Below are 18,279 nucleotides of genomic sequence, written 5' to 3' on the forward strand. Positions count from 1 at the left end.
GCTGTACTCAAAAAGGCAGCACAGCACTTAGAATTCAGTTTGAGACACCTGTTATTTTCTCTGTAAGAGCAACAATAGTTATCTAATCCATTGTAAAATACTAATTTTTTAGATATTCTAAAAATATCAAAACTGTTTTAGTAGTTTCTTTGAATTCTTCATACCCTGAATAAGTAACACATCTATTCATTTACTGAATTTTCACTATTTGCCATATATTTTCTCCTTTATTTCTAATAATCTTTATTTGAATCATACTGTAGGGTTTCCAATGTTCTTTTTCATACCTGACTTTAATAGATACATTAATATCATCACCTACTTTATACATAGCCTCAACATTTGGTTTGCCCAAATCTCTCTGACTGTGAGTGACAGTGCCAGGCCTTAAAACCATGCTCCTGCACTCTACACTCTGTAGCCATGAAGGGGTCAACACTAGGGGGCCTTGATTCACAGCTGGAGATCAAAGGGCATTCCTCAAACAATGCGACATGCTTATGGGCTCATGACACTAAATGGATTCTCATTAGTCTGTTTCCCTTCCGCATTTCTCCATTTATCAAGAAGGTAACAACGCTAATTTCATGAAGTCTGTCCTTCCAATAAATTTAGGTAATCTATCATGTGTACAATGGCATATATACATGAGATTTTATGGGAACATAGCACAGGAATACCCCCTAGAGTGTGGGGAGGGTCAGGAAAGCACCTGAGTTGAATTTGAAGGATGGGAAGGAGTCAGCAAAGCCAAGGAAAGCTGAGGTTAAGGAATGGCACTCAAGGCAGGCGGTACGGGGATCAACCAAGGCCAGAATCTAAGAAAGAGAATACCGCTTTTCAGTGCACACTGTGAGAGACCAGGCTGGAAAGGTAGAGATGGGGCCTGTTCATAGATTGTCCTGTCTACCATGAGAGGGAACTTGTGTTTTACCCCATAACTAATGAGGTGCCAGGGAATGGATGTAAGTGGAAGAGAAACATTTTTGATAGAGTCCTGTGGGAGGTGGGTAAAGTCATTAGAAGAATGAAAACCTACTGGGAGAAAAACAGACAGCAAATTCTACTCATAAGAATGCACAGTACATATTTTGAATTTTAATTTTTTGTTAAAGAACTTTGTTAAAGTTTTAGTTAATCGAACTGTCTCAATTACATTACCTGATTCTACTGAGATGAAGAAACCAACCCAGTTGTGTTTCCTTAATAATGTAATTTGTTTCCAAAGGGGAAGTGGGAGACTCCTTTTGTTAACAGAAAGGGTTTCCTCCATTTAATCTTTACTCTGTAAATCCAACCACTGTAGCAAAGCATAAGTCTTTTTAATTTACCTGCTTTGTTCCCCTTCCAAGAATAAAGTATACCAGATAAGAAACTAGAGTTTGGAATCACATAGACCTGAGCTTTACTAACCATGTGACCTGGAGTCGTTTATCTACCCCTTCTGAACCTCTGTTCCTGAGCTGTAGTATAAAAAATAATATATCTCTTTCAGAGAGTTTTGTAATGTTCAAATGCAATAATTTTCTTAAGTATCTAGCACAAGACCCACACATAGGAAGGGCTCAAAAAATAGATGCTGTTATTATTATTATTTTCTTATTATACTCTTATTATTGAGGTAGCACAGGTTGATACTTAAAATCCATGGGGCTTTGAAACCGTAAGGTTTGAATTCCAGCTCAGATACCAGTTCCTAATCTCAGAAGTTATTTATCATCTCACCTATAAAATGACAAAAAGTGATACCTACACCAGAGGGTTGTTTTGAGGATTAAATGGTACAACATAAGTCAAGTCAGCTCAGGGCTGGCACACAGCAAGCAGTCAGGGCGTGTTTATATTGCCATGGCCATCACCACTATCACTTTCCCCTGTCATGATTAGTACCCTCTTCTGTGCTTGGTCATGAGTATAACAAGCCAGACAAATATGTCAGTCTAAATAAAGCTCTTCACATAAGCTATTGGAAATTGGCTATTACTAGTGCAAACATATGTTGGCCAAAATTATTTCCTTTCTTTCTTTCTTATCTTTGTTTCCAACAATTTTTCTTCTTTATAGAAAAAATTGCTTTTTTTCTTATTGAAAAAGACACACAGCATGATCCATGAAAGAAAGAATTGATAAGGTAGACTTCATTAAAATTAAAAACTCCTGCAGAAGACAATGTCAAGAAAAGAAGAAGACAAGCTACAGAGTAGGAGAAAATATTTGCAAAAGACACATCTGATAAAGGACTGCTTATGTCCACACAACCTGTATACAGATGTTTATAGCAGCTTTATTCATAATTGCCCAAACTCAGAAGCAACCAAGACTTCCTTCAGGAGGTTAATGGATAAATAAACTATGGAACATCCAAACCACGGAATATTATTCAGGGCTAAAAAGAAATGAGGTATCAAGCCATGAAAAGATATGGAAGAAATTTAAGTGAAAGAAGCCAATCTGAAAAGGCTGCATATTGTATGATTCCAACTCTTACAACATTCTGGAAGAGGCAAAACTATAGAGAGAGGAAAAAGATCAGTGGTTGCCAGGGATTAATGGAGGGAAGAGGGATGAAGAAGCGAAGCACAGAAGATTTTTAGGGCATGAAACTATACTGTATGATACTACAATGGTGGACAAATGTCATTACACATTTGTTGTCTAAACTCATAGAATGTACAATAACAAGAGTGAGTCCTAATGTGAACTATAAACTCTGGGTACTAATGATGTGTCAGTGCAGTTTATCAGTTGTAATAAATTTACTACTCTGGTGGGGGATGTTGATAAATGGGGTAGGCTACACTAAGTGGCAACAAGGGTGTATATGGGAAATCTCTGTACCTTCCTCTCAATTTTGCAGTGAACTTACAACTGCCCTAAAACATAGTCTATTTAAAAAAAAAAAAAAGACATAGTATAATGGAAATTTAGAGAATTTAGATTAACAACCACAAAAAATCATCCATAGTCCACCACTCTACAATTACTGCTGACATTAACTTTGCATTACACATTAATATTGGTCATTTTTATATTAATTTCTGTTTATTTAATTTTTTAAAGAAGAATATTTCCAGACCAAAGTCTTATACTGAAAACACTAGCCAACTCTTTAACTTGAAAAATTGAAGCAAAAATTTTTGAGTGATACCATCTCTTGTTTAAAGGGTAAATTTAATAGCATGTCTTTAATAGAGCAAATTCTCAAATAAAAACCTTAACCAGAATTCAAATGATTTCGAATCCTCAATTAACTTACTCTTCCCACCCCTGATATTATGCTTTTGGGAAAAATGTGAAAATAAGAATTGGAAAAAAGTAGGATTTATTTTTTAAAAAGGAGTTTATGGTCACACAGAATCACTTAATGCAGTCTTTTTAGTTCGGCTGAAGTCCAGTGAGAACTGACATTCACAAGGATCGCACTCTCCAAGATTATCTAGAAAATATTTAATTATGTTAAACTAACTCTTAAACAGAAAATCCAATTAACAATCAACCAGGATAGCCTGTTACTTGGATATTCCAACCAAATGTTGCGTAGTCTTTGAAGAATGGAAGTCATCAAAAGCAGATCTTCTCTAACATAGTTATCTTTTAAATTATACTCTCTAAGCCTCTCATTATTTCATTCTGTCATCTTCTAACAGAACCCAATTTATGTTCTGATACAGAAAATTCATACGACACATACTAGGATTCAGGACATGTTTTGGACTTAACTCTTCTGAAAGACACTGAACGTTAGTATTTTCCCAGAGAGTAAGAATTCTCCTGACCTTGACCTGTCATAGAGTTTCAGTATAGTTTTCAAAGCCTCCTGATGTACACTGTTTCATATGCTTTTCATAGCCCTCTAAGTTATGTAGTGTAGATGTTATCTTTGACTTACAACAAAGAATCTGAATCAGATGGCTTTTTTCCTAAGGCCACAAAACTCTGAAACTGCAGAGCTAGCTCAGCACTCTTATTTTTTGCTATTGTTAAAATAAGCAACCTCAGGCTAGTCACAGAACCTCCCTGGAGTTATTCTATCTTTCACTAGTAAAAATGCAGGGATCAGTCAAGATGATCTTTCCCTTCCCTTGCAGCTCTAAAATTCTATGAGCTATAACCCTCTAGAGCACAATGCTCTAGGTCCCTAATACTTAGGTATTAGGGAACCTTGCTTTGTTAGCATTAACCTTTCTTATTGGCTTTACTGAAGCCTATTTTCCATGAGCAGTTCTCAAAGCATGGTTCACAAACATAGACCTCTTCAGAGGGGCTACGAGGTCAAAACTATCAAAATAAAATTTTAAGATTATTCATCTTTTCACTATGTTTGTGAAAAAGACAAATAATTTGTACTGGTTGTACAAAAGCAATAATGGATCAGTCATGGGCACCTTAGCACCAAATCAAAGCAGTGGTACCAAACTATGTTAAGTAGGCATTGTTTTCTTCATTACCTAGCATGAGTGTACAAACAAAAGTTAAAAAAAACAAACAAAATAACAACAAAATGCCAGTTTCAAGAATGTCCTTGATGGAGCAGCAAAAAAATATTAATTTTATTAAATAGCAATTCTTGAGTGCACATTTTTTTAATAGTCTGTAACAAAATTGGAACTATGTATAAAGCACTCTGCTGCATGCTTAAGTATGATGGTTTTCACAAGAAAAATGACTTGGGTGACTGAATTCCGAGCCAAGTTAATTTCTTTTTACATGGAACACCGTTTCTACTTGGAAGAATAGCTAACAGAAAACTATGAAGTGAAACTGTCATTTCAAAGAAAACAAATTACAGTATTTGTTACTGATGATAAATTGAAGCTTTCAAGTAAAAATTGGAAGTCTGAAAAACTTGTATCCACTACAGTGGGCTGGAAAGTTTCCTAATATTTAAAGACTTTTCTGATGAGATCAGTGGTGATATTGAGAGATGTAATAATCTTTTTAAATACTGTGCAATAGAATGTGTCAACATTTAGTATATTTATGTAACTCAATGAACCAACCAAGTGACTAATGCATGGGTAAAAGGTCCATTCTAAGTGCAAGCTACACCAATGGATTTTAAGATAACAGAGTATGAAAAGTTCATTATTATGGTTTCAAATAAATTGACACCCAGAATAATTTCTCATCCGCTTTGCTCATGTTCTTCCCTACTTCTACAGTTCTCTCCCATTTGTTTTGTGTCTATATTGTTCTCATTCTTTAAGGTCTATCAAATCTTGGATATGGGAGGTACAAAGAAATATGTATTCATTTGTGTTAGAAGCCAAATCTTTCAAATTTAACTCAAGAAAAAAGTATTTGTTGCTCATTTCCTATAAGGTATTGAGGATTCAGAGGTGCATGGAATATACTTTCTCCCTGGAGAACACGAATGCCTCCTGCACACTCTCTACCTGGCAAGGCCTCCCGACAGCCCAATGCCTTGTGTCTTCTCACTTCACACTGTGGGCAGCATTTACTTGATACCTAATCAATTCTATGCTATCAGTATATACTGCACTGCTCAGGAAGACTGAAAAGCCCTTTGAACACCTGCTAGATAGGTTCTAGCATAATGAAGAATTCACTTGCTTCGCTGTCCATAGTTTAAACATGAATATTTTTTTTTTTTTAAAGATTTTTTATTTTATTTATTTGACACAGAGAGAGAATGTGAGAGAGGGAACACAAGCAGTGGCAGAGCGAGAGGGAGAAGCAGGCTTCCCGCTGAGCAGGGAGCCTGATGTGGGGCTCGATCCCAGGACCCTGGGACCATGACCTGAGCTGAAGGCAGACGCTTAACGACTGAGCCACCCAGGTGCCCCTAAACATGAATATTTTAGAATTACTTAGTTGTCTTTTTATAATTTTTTTGTGTTTATTTGTATCCCATCTTGATTCAAATAGGAATCAAAACATACAAAATTGTCAGGACAATGTATATGCTTTACACATTATACTTATGAATGAATTAGTTGGCTCCTACTGAATGAGTAGGGCTTGCTCCTCTTTTCTAGATCAACATTAAAAAAGATAGCAACTTGAATAATTCATAAGCATCTTCAAAATGCACTAATGACACCAATTAGAAATACAAATAGCAAAGAACTTTTTGATTCCTTGACCGCAGTGAGTGGGTCTTTTTCTGCTTTGTGAATCGCAGACATCTGATTTAGATCATTGCATACAGGATGCACTAAAAAAATACCTGCTGATTCGGGTTAAATTCTAAGACACGTATACTGTAAGCCAAATCTAAACTTGTTGCTACCTGGAGCTATTCATATTAGTTTATTTCCAAAAAAAGAGAAAGCACTGTGCCAGCTTTTTCTGAATAAAAATATATCTTAAAAGCTTGCTTTCTGTAGTATAGCATGAATATATTAAATAATGAAGTTGTCCTTAGGATGATTATAGCACCACCTGAAGAACGATGTAAGATTAAAGTAAGATTTAATTTATGTATTTCTATTTTCAAAGCCTTTAAAAAAAAATAAACACTTGCCACATCCCATGAACCTCTGAGGTTTTGGTACAGGGCAGCCGAGGTTCAGCTTCCTAACAGAGGGATATTTCCACAAAGCAACCAAGCTCAGAAGGCATTTTTATTTCTACAGAAAGGAAACAAAACAGTTAAGACTCAAGTTAAAATTTCTAAAAATGAAGTTCATTACATATTTGAATCCCTAATCTAGCCCACTTACATATAGAACTTAGATGTTCAATTCTTTTTTAAAAATATCCTAGGCCCATTTGCAAATAAGCAAGTTAAGTAATATTTGAATTGGATTGTATGTTTAGGCCATTAAAGGATTAACCAGATACTATTTAATAATCATAATAAAAGCTCACTGTTTTACAGGCTATCAGCATTTTCTCCTTTCCCAAATCCCTGCTTTCAACTTCTGTAGGTGCTTTTCAGTATACTAGACCTTTAAAGACTAAATGAAATAGAATATATAATATAGTTATCTCCTCAGATGCTTAACCATTTTGTTCATGTTTAAGATGAAAATGGAAAAGTTGCTATGACATTTTAGTAAATTCTCTCACTGCTTTCACATTTTAACATTAGATGTGCTCATTGGTGAAGGGTTTAAAATCAATCTGCCACATGGGATGAATGTTTATGGAAACACCGCCTCAAATGTTACTGTAATATTTTGTAAAAGAGCAATTCCACAAAAAAGTCAGATTCTTAGGCATAAACACACACTGAGAGTCAGAGGTTTTCCTGTACCACTACAGAGAGGCACACGAAGATCTCACTTCGGCCTGCCAACCACCACCGAATCCCTAGTCCACTCTATGTTATGCACTATCGATCTGTAATCACCAAGACTGTACAACAGACGTCTTTCTTCATAAATTTCTTTGGAGTCCTCATTTTTTCCTATTTGCATTCTTTGAACATCTGAGCACTTCCAAGAAAATATTTATAAAAAGCCATAAACCATGGGTTATGGTTAAAATTATAATCTCCAAGGAAAGCATCAGCAAAACCATCGAGTATGATCTTTTTCCCCCGAGTGAACAAGAATGTAGTTCTCATTTCGCCAGTCCATCCTTCTGACACACCCAGGCCTCATGCTGTGCCGTCAGTACCCTCAGCTGACCTGAAATGTTCTCCTTCAGTCCCTTCCTCACTTCAATGCCTTAAATCCTTTCTCTCCTATGAGCCTGTCAGGGGACTGCCCAGCCACCATATTTTTCTTTTTTTCTTAAATCTTTTCAGACTTGCTTTCTATATTAAAATATTAATATCATCTCTCTATATAATCTAAATATATTAAATAAGATGCAGACCTGTTCCTTTAACAATTACTTCATTTATGTGCTCATTCAAAATACTTATTCATGACCTACTTTGGTTTGGATGCTGCAGCAAGCGTTTCTCTTCACAATTACACTGTAAGTGTCCCACATGCCTTACCCCCCAGGACATTCAGTACCAAGACTTGCCTCATGGTAAGAGCTAAATAAATATTAGATTAATAATAATGACAAGAATATAGTTTTGAGAGAAGCTATGGTTCATATTCAAAATAATTTGCTTAATAAATGAGAGCAGAAGTAGTATTCTAATTAGTATTGCAAATCATGATTACAGGTGAGACTAACTTCTGTCTCTGTGGCCTTGCAAAAACCTGGCTCTGCACTTAACTGTGGCAACTCTAGAGTTTCCTTGAGAGAGGAGCTTAGACAGTGGCAATCTAGTTGGGAAGGGCATTGGACAACATGGCAGAAGATCTGAGTGTGCTGTATCACAACCACCAAGCTCAGCTTCCCAGAAATTATGGCAGAATTGAGCCCATTGCCCACAGCAGGAACCTTAATAGTAAACCTTCATACCAGTGTTTCCTCTCTACCTCTCATCCAAAGAATTTTCATTCTTTCACTCATCTGTCAATATTATATATACCCGGTACTCTTGGAGGTAGTGATCACATCTCTCACGCCCCTTTCCTTCTGCTTTACATGCTGCTGTCATCTTAACTGATTCCTATGCCCGTTGGATGAATCATCCAGGGCCCCTGACAAACAATGTCTTTGCCTAGTCAACTTGCAGTGAACTTGACACCTACTACATAACCAACAACTAGAAGTGCCTCAATTCTAAAACCTTAAATTCCAAACTTCCACAGGTGGAATACAGCTTTCCTTCTTTCTGTTTTTCTTTTATTCACTGGACTTGTCATCTGACACCTCTAGGCCATACAGAACACCTCTATCTCTATACTTTTTAGTAGCTTCCATTTTCCTCCTGTTACTGCAATACAATTGACATAAAACTTTGTATTAGTTTAAGGCGTTTAGCATAATGATTTGATATACATATGTATCATGAAATTACCACAATAAGTTTAGTTAACATCCATCACCTCACATAGTTACAAAGCTTTTTTTCTTATAAGAACTTTTAAAGTCTACTCTCTCAGCAATTTTCAAATATACAATACAGTATTGTTAACTATAGTTACCATGCTGTAAATTATATCCCCAGAATATATCTTATTTATCTTATAACTGGAAGTTTGTACCTTTTGACAACTTCACTCATTTCCCCCATCCCCCACCCCCATCTCTGGCAATCTGTTCAGTTTTCTCAGATTTCACATATGACTTGTTTCACATAGAATAAATACCTTCAAGGCCCAACCATATTGTTGGAAATGGCAAGATTTCATTCTTTTTTATGGCTGAATAATATTCCATTGTGTGTGTTGATGTGAATGTATTTATGTGTGTGTGTATGTATGTGTGTATCACATTTTCTTTATTCATCCATTGATGGGCACTTAGGTTGTTTCCGTGTCTTGGCTGTTGTGAATAATGTTGCAATAAACATGAGAGTGTAGGGGCGCCTGGGTGGCTTAGTCATTAAGCATCTGCCTTTGGCTCAGGTCATGATCTCAGGGTCCTGGGATCAAGCCCCGCATCGGGCTCCCTGCTCCACAGGAAGCTGGCTTCTCCCTCTCCCACTCCCCCTGCTTGTGTTCCCTCTCTCGCTGTGTCTCTCTCTGTCAAATAAATAAATAAAATCTTTTAAAAAAAATGCTTAAAAAAAAAAAAAAAACCATGAGAGTGTAGATAATTCTTTGAGATCCTGATTTCATTTCCTTTAGACATATACCCAGAAGTGGTATTGCTGAATCATATGGAAGTTCTATTTTTTATTTTTTGAGGAACCTCCATACTGTTTTCCATAGTAGCTACACCAATTTGATTCCCACTAACAGTGCTCAAGAATTCTTTTTTCTCTAAGTCCTTACCAACACTTGTTATCGCTAGTCTTTTTTATAAGACATTCTAACAGGTCTGAGGTGATCTCTCTTTGTGGTGTTGATTTACATTTCCCTGATGATTAGTGATGTTGAGCACTTTTTCATGTACCCATTGTTTATCTATAGATCTTTGGAAAAATGTCTATTCAGTTCCTCAACCCATTTTTTAGTTTGATTGTTTGTATTTTTGCTATTAAGTTGTATGAGTTTCTTATATGTTTTGGATATGAACCCCTTATCAGATATGATTTGCAAATATTTCTCCCATTTCATAGTTTGCCATTTCATTTTGTTGATGGTTTACTTTGCTGTGCAGAAGCTTTTGAATTTGACGTAGTCGCACTTATTTATTTTTGCTTTTGTTGTTAAATTGTTGCTTTCCATTCCTCCAGTAAGTACTTTTTAATGTACTCAATATGTGCCATGCATATCCTACCTTCTCAGAAAAATATTGAGAGCCACACTTTAGTCTTCTTCCTGAAATCATTCTTTTGAGGCACTCAAAGGATTTCTGCATGAAGTAGACATAGTGAGGAGATGTAAATTCTAATGTTCTTTCCTTTTCAATTCTGAGTGAACTACAGCTTACAAAACAAGTGATGTGGGTTTCAGAGTCAGTGACAACTGCTGATTGTGGGTTGCTTCCTTTCCATTTAAAGTGAAAAATTCTCATTTAGTCAACACATTTTTTTCCAGGAAGTGAGTTCTAAAAGTAAAACTATGGATAAGACATTTGCACTAACCTCAGTCCAAAGAGAAAACATGAAAACAATACTGCACTGTAATTACTGCCAATAAAATGTGTGAATATCTACCAAAGTTAGGAGGAGGAAGGAGATTTGTGCTCCTGCCATGATGATTAGGTGACAGAAGGAATTAGGTTTTAATTGTGTCAGAAAATTGTTCAGAACAAATATAATTTTACTTGCCACAGTGAGCAAAGGAAAAACAATCAGGAAAAGATATTTTACTGAAATACATTTGGAATTTCCTGTCACTACAGTAACTCTGATGATTTCTTTCAGTACTAGTAGACCTCATCATGACAGCCGTTAAAACCGCAGCAACACATTCTCATGCTTACTGAAAAAAAGTAAAAATTAATCATACTTAATTGACATTTTGTTGTTACCACAGCCAAATACAGAGGAAATAACTGGCTTTATTTTCTGTACTTACTCAAAACTTCTCGTGAATTAATTATAATCTAAGGCACAGAACTGTGACAGCAACTGCACCTGGTTCCTCCACCACTGTTTGCTCCTATTTTATAATGATTCTGTGCATCATTTCAGAACTCAGAGAGAGAATGCCACTGATTCTTTTATTGAAGCACATTTTTCATTAACTTACTAAAATAAGTAAATAAGGAAATGTTCCCTAATTCTTTTCAACTTCTAGTAAGAGCACAGAAGCCTTAAAGGTGATAGGAATTCTTGTAAAAAAATGATTTCCCTAAGAGTCCGCCAGTTTTTCACTAAAGAAACTCTATGCCAGAAGCTGACAGAGGTGGATAGAGAAACATAATTCATAGCCCTCCAAAAATTCTCCTGGACTTGCCAAACAACAGGATGGGGGATCAAGGGGCACTGATACTATGTATACAGCAAGATGCAGCAAGAGCTTTGGAAATTGTCAATGTTCAGCCCTCTGGTCTTACTGTTATCTCATAAGCTCACCAAAACACTATGGTCAGGGGCACAGGATTCCATGTCGGGGTAAGAGAAAAGCACTGAACACAGGTGTCACAATCTCTCTAGCAGAAGAGTGGAATGGGGGGTTTCCTGTTACCTGAGTGCACAAGGACCAGGACCAAAGACAGGGACAAATGTCGTGGGCATTTGTGAGGAAATCTCAGTCAGATCCAATAATAAGTTTCTCAGAAGATAAAGACAAAGGAAAAAGGCAATTAAACAAACAAAAACATAGATAAATGAGTAGTATCCTAAGTACGAGGAAGAAGAGACTGAATATGACTTACCTAGAAACCAGAATAAATGGAGGGAAGATGGTTCGGCAAGTTCTGCCCCATGTCCATTATGAAAAGGTGAGAGCCAATAAAAGATAAAAAGACATACATACTGAATGATAAAAAGCACATAGTGAAATAAAAGCGGAATGTGGTCAAATGAAGAAAAATCATAAGATAACTAAAATTCCAAAGGAAAGCTGAAGTCCACACTGAAGATAAATAAACTCAAGAAGCAGTGTTACAAAACACTGAATGAATGAAGGGAGAGCTTGAGAAGTTTGCCTGATATATAATGGGTAAGGACAAAGGGATGATGAAAATGATGAGAAAATATTTTAAGTCCAGTGAATATGAGCTATAAACCACAATGACTGGTCTTTTTGGAAGATATAATTTTAAAAAATGTTTCCTCAGGAAAAAAATGCTGTTTTAAAGGCTCCCAGCATTCAACAAAAATTATGAAAATCTATTCAGTTTTATTTTTAAACTTGAAAAGATTATTCTTAAAGCCATTCAGATGCATGAACAAGAAGAACACCTAATAAAAGGCAGTTACTACAACTAGGTATTAAAATATATAATAAAGCTAAAGGAACTAAATTGGTGTGGCAACAGTGTGAGAGCTGAGGGAGGTTAATGAACAAACAATATACATGTGAAAACTAAATAATAAAGGAAGCATCACAAACCCAAGGAAAAGAGTGAGAGATACTCAACAAACAACTGGGAAGTTGAATTTTTTCCCACTTAGAGACTCACCTCACTCCATGCACCAATATACTTCCCAAATATATTAAATAAATGTAGAAAATTAAGATATAAAATGATAATGATTTCCAGCAATATGATGAACTGGGTGATCAAATTAACCTTCATGCTACAGAATACCTAAAACTATTAAGTAAACACACATTCCCCCTCACAGATTCATGAAGACACAAAGACATACAATTAACAAGAGGAGAAGAAAGGCTGAACTGTCTGGAAAAGAAGGTTCATCTTTGAGAGTCAGAAATAAGAAAGACTGAATACAAAGAGATGATCTGTCTGACCGTGCTGAAGTTGTCCCATCAGGAGAATTTGCTAGTCCTTGCTGAGCAAGATTTTGGGTTTCACCTGGCTACCTCTACACAGGGTAGAAGATGAAGGCTGAGGCTGGACAAGGTGGGATTTTGGAACAGAGGCACCCATGTAAGCTGAAGCCCTCAAAAGTCACCGTGAATAGGTAAACTGTGAGAAAAATCCCACAAACTCAAAGAGTGAAGTGTGAATTCCCATCTGCTTCACCTGGTTCCCAGTGGATAGGATAAAAGGGCAAGGGCTTTCTAAGCATTTGGAGTCATAAACCTACCCTTACACAGGTTGGAGATGCAACTCACACCTATTTTAAATTGTATGATTGTCTTATTTCTTGTGTGCTAAGTAGTCACAGGTAATAAAGCCATTTGTATGTAATGCTTTTTCTGAGAAGCTAGGGAAAGTGTTTGGAGATCTTGGACTTCCTTTCCTTTTCAATATCCATATAAATATTTAAATTATACTAAATTCATAGTATAATTAGTATTCAATTATACTAAATTCATTTTAATATAGAGATATTCTAAAATAGAAAACCATTGCCTTTAACTTCTCTCCTAAAATGTGGCAAGGACTGGGGGATGCCTTCAGGCATGGTCACTGATATAAATATAATAATAAATATACTCTGATATATTCACTGCATAATTTAAATTTTGGAATCAAAACATTTACCAAGTTACTGATTTGTGTATTTATTTAGCATTTTGTATTCACCCCATCATTCTTGAACATAAAGATTTTAATTTGCAATACAAACTTCCGAATTAATAAGCAGAAATGCAGAGAGCTGAGAAAATTTAAACAATTCATGGGGAACTGACTACTCTAGAGATCTTCAAGATGAAGAAAATTAACCCCAATGCATTCACTCATTGCTAGGAGGCTTCTGTTATGTTTTTAAGGCTTTGGAAGATGTTTCACTGTTACCTTTCAATGTAGCAGAGGGCCTTTGTTTGCAGGTGTAAAATTAATCAGGAATTCCAAATCTAAATTTTAGGATATGATTTGTGATTACAAACTCTACTCTTAAAGAGTTATTAGTATCATGATTCAAAAAGCTATGGATAATGACTGTGTAAAGAGAGAGACAAACACAGAATCATGAGCCATTCATTCAAGCATTACTAATGTCGCTATGCTTTGTGTGGGCATCTGCTCTATATAGCCCTTGAGATATTCTCCAAACTAATATGGTAAAATGGCCCGAAAAGTGGGTTGATCATGATGCAGTATGTTTAAAGAGTACCCATAAACCACATGTTGCGTTGGCTGCCACCCTAAGTCTTTGATTCAACTGCCTGGGATAAAAAAATATACCTACCACCAAACAGCAACTGCATTTGATTTTAGAATTAGGCTCAGAGTAGTGGATTTTCCAAAGCTGCTAAACTAGTAAATAATGGAGCTAGAATAGAACCCAAGGTTCCCAACCAGCACTCCATTCTCTTTCCACCCATGTTGCCAATTCTATTATATCTCTGTCTTCACCCATGATCAAATCACAAATAAATTAATAATTAACTTTAAAATTTCAGCTTATCATTTTTAAGAAATCATAATATAATTCGTTTTCGTATTTTAAGTTGTACTGTTACAGCCTCTTCAGATATGGCTTCTGAAATTAGGGCACAGAGGCCATTTAATATTCACAAGTATACAGTAATGTATGGCCTTGAGTGCTAAATCATCCTGGTCTTTATCTCTGATTGATTATGCCCTCTAGCATGAACTAGCTATTCGAATGGTTAGTTTGAACCACTTCTTTAATAGGTTTTAAAAAGAAACTTCTGCCTACATCTTTATAGATTTCTCCTTGTTTTTCTGTTTTTTTTTTTTTTTCCCAACAGGCCTGTAGCTTTGAACTGAAACAGAAAGAAGGGTAATTAAAATTACCAAACATTTAATGAGGATATTATGGTAATTGAGAAGATTTTGCAAAGTAAGGCATCTTTAATTGATCTAAAGACACTTTACTTTCAGACAAAAATAAGACAAAACTTCCTGTGTTAACTTCTCAGCAAAATCATCTAAGTGGAAGTCATACTTCACAAAAATACTGTGATGGTGTTTCACTTTCTTTTTTTTTTTTTTTAAGTTTTTATTTAAATTCCAGTTAGTTACCTTACAATGTAATATTAGTTTCAGGTGTGCAATATAGTGATTCAAAACTTCTGTACAACACCAGTGCTCATCACAAGTGCCCTTCTTAATCCCCATCACCTATTTCACCCATCCCCCCGCCCACCTCCCCTCTAGTAACCATCAGTTTGTTCTCTACAGTTAAGAGTCTGTTTCTTGGTCTGCCTCTGTCTCTTTTTCTTTCCCCCTTTGCTCATTTGTTTTGTTTCTTATATTCCACATAGGAGTGAAATCATATGGTATTTGTCTTTCTCTGACTGACTTATTTCACTTAGCATAATACTCTCTAGCTCCATGCATGTTGTTGCAAATGGCAAGATTTCGTTCTTTTTGATGGCTGAGTAATATTCCATTTATCTATCTATCTATCTATCTCACATCTTCTTTATCCATTCATCAGTCAATGGACACTTGGGCTCTCTCCATAATTTGGGATTGTAGATAATGCTGCTAGAAACATCAGGGGCATGTGTTCCTTTGCATTTGTATTTTTCTATTCTTCGGGTAAATAATAAAGCAATTGCTGGGTTACTTTCAATAGTCACTACTTAAATGCCATTCAACCTTAAAGCATCTATCTAAAGTAAGCATAGTGTCTAAAACATCAAGAGGTTTCTAAAAGGCTAAGTAATTTTTTTAATCAACATCCCACCACCCCACAAACTCGTGATAGTCAATTCTGTGAAAATCGGCCTCAAAACAAAACAACAACAACAAAAAAATGATGCCTAATGTCTCTAGAAGATAATCAGAATTTATATCCCCACCCCCATCCTCTCCTCTTTTTCCTCACTTCTTGCCAGAAAGGCTTGGGTTTCTCTCAAGAGTTTTAAGCCTTCCTGCCATTTGTGCACAGTTAAATGACTACGACCACTATTGAAGGGAATGGAGAGAAAACAAAAGCAAAAATGAACATCTCAAGGATTCCTGCCATACTTTCCAGCTCATAAAGGCCCTGTTCCCTGTCTGCTTGCCAGAAAGACCTGTTTCTGTCCAAGCTCTTGTGACTCTCAAGCACTGGATACTTCCTTGAGTGAGGCTGCTCTTGGATCATGTCTGGGAGATAAGAGAGAAAAAAAAGGGAACAGATTCCATACTTTTTTTTCTTCCTTAACAATTGTCCTCCTTAACAATTCACATTTTAGAGTCCTCAGGTAGTTGTTTCTTTTATATTTCTTTGCAAAATTTTAAGTTTGAATCAGTAGCAGAGAGACTGTGATGACGTACCCCGTGTCATCCAGCCACATTTTGGAAGGTAGCTGTGCTCACACTATACCACCAATGCAAAGTAAGTCATATTTTGGATTTTGAACTTTAAGAATTTAAAGTATTACTCACTATGCAAAAGCAAAATTATAAAGCATGAGAAATGTATTTTCTGGCTTCCTGGGAAAAATCTTTCAGCCCTCTTCAGATGCTCAGTGCCACAGTCAACACAAGGGAATTCAGACATTACCACCAGACCAATTTGGCACCTCTTCGATTGTTTCTTAAATATTTGTCCAATGTTTGTGTTGAGGGGAATGAGTAAAACAACAATCTTTGTGGTTACCCATGTCTGTCTTTCACAGAAGACGGTTTAGAGACCATGAGCTGTCAAACAAAACACCTGAAAAACTGCTCTTGAAGATGGTTCTAGTATCATTCATTTTTATAAGTGCATATTAATGTCAGAGCAGTTTTGTATTTTAAGCTTTATATCTTGTTAAATAGTAACAATAACAGCAGGCAACAGCATTGGGCACTTAGGATGTTGTTTGCTAAAGGCAAATATGGATCATTAATGAGACCCACAAAAACTGTACGCGATAGATACTATTGCTGTCACTATTTTAAGAGAAAAAAAATTCAGGTTTAAAAGCATTATTATACGAAAACAATGAAGCATGGATCACTACATCAAAAACTAATGATGTATGGTGACTAACATAACATAATAAAATAAAAATAAAATAAAAGCATTATTATTTTTATTTTATTTAATCCTTAAATATTTATTTCTAAAAAATAAGGACCTTCTAAAAACATTACCACAGTAATACTATCACATCTAAAAAATTTAACAATTCCCTAATATCATCATATACAGTGTTCAACTTTCTCCAACTGTCTTATAATTTATTATATTTTCTAGTTTGTTCAAGTCAGTATACAAGTAAGATTCATATGTAGCAGGTATTGGCAAACCCTTTTGTACAGAGCCAGATAGTAAACATTTGATGTTTTACTGGCCATATGGTCTCTGCTGCAACTACTCAATTCTGCTGTTTTGGTGCAAAAGCAGCCATAGACTAGACATAAATGAATAAACATGGCCGTGTTCCAATAAAACTTTATTTACAAAAGCAGGTAGCAGTCCATATTTGGCCCACGGACCACAGTTCATCAATCTCTGATAACAGCAACAGGTTAATATGTCTCTTTACTCTCTTAAAATATAGGCTCCCTCTTCCTCTTTTTCTCCCCAACCTTCTCATTATAATGCAGTCTATCTGTTGAAGATAATGAGTTATTTTTCCTGTGCAGTCTGAATTTTACCAACTACATCTTCATGGTTAATTTAACATGTTCCTCTCTTCTGTATTGCCTGTAAGTTTGTAATTCATTCTAGAGCCTTCAGGTTTGATTTGTTTACAAAAGAGACTACTTCAGGGATCACATGCCATTTTAACCAGGCATTTGATTCCCTAAAGCTCATGCTCTTAGACACAATGATTTAGCTTACCCTTGGAGAACTTCTTTTAAAAAGATCTAGCTTATGTGTGCCAAATGCCCTAGCTAACTTTCAACTTTGTTGCCAGTTGAGCTCACAGGTAAGTTTTTCTTCATAAGCAGCAGCTTGAAAAAGGCATTCAGCAATGTAGAAACATTTAGGCCAATAGTGTATTTTGGAGAATTTTACACCTTGCTCCATCCTTACCTACTATTTAATTATTTGCACCAAAAACACTGGTAAAGGAGAAACAGCACTAATCTAAAATAGAGCTCATTATCAGGAATTTCTCCTAAGTTCTTGTAAAACGATCCAAAATAAGAAAAGAAAATCCAGTGCTGAGAACCCCTAACCTCTATATTGTCCACTTGAGCACAGTTTGATGCAAACTATTCTCCCTAATGGATTGACTGCTGACTGAGCCAGGCTTTCTAGTTGTTAGATATGATCAAAATATGCATAATTTCAGAAAATGTGGTTCCTCTATCAACGGAAATAGGTCAGCTGTTTGTTGCTCAGAGCTATGATTACTTTTCTCTTTATCTTGTTAAAAAATGCTTATTTAGTTGTTACATTTTGCCCTGATATAGAAAATTAGTTTACTTTGG

General features: G+C 35.8%; 1 protein-coding gene across 1 annotated transcript in view; it reads right to left on the reverse strand.

Annotated features, from left to right (window-relative positions):
* MEI4 (meiotic double-stranded break formation protein 4) overlaps window positions 1-18,279 on the reverse strand; it is a 187,967-nt gene that overhangs the window by 34,549 nt on the left and 135,139 nt on the right. The gene's annotated exons all lie outside the window — the stretch shown is intronic.

The sequence above is a fragment of the Phoca vitulina genome, unplaced genomic scaffold (genome assembly GCF_004348235.1).
Source record: "Phoca vitulina isolate PV1807 unplaced genomic scaffold, GSC_HSeal_1.0 scaffold11, whole genome shotgun sequence".
NCBI lineage: Eukaryota > Metazoa > Chordata > Mammalia > Carnivora > Phocidae > Phoca > Phoca vitulina.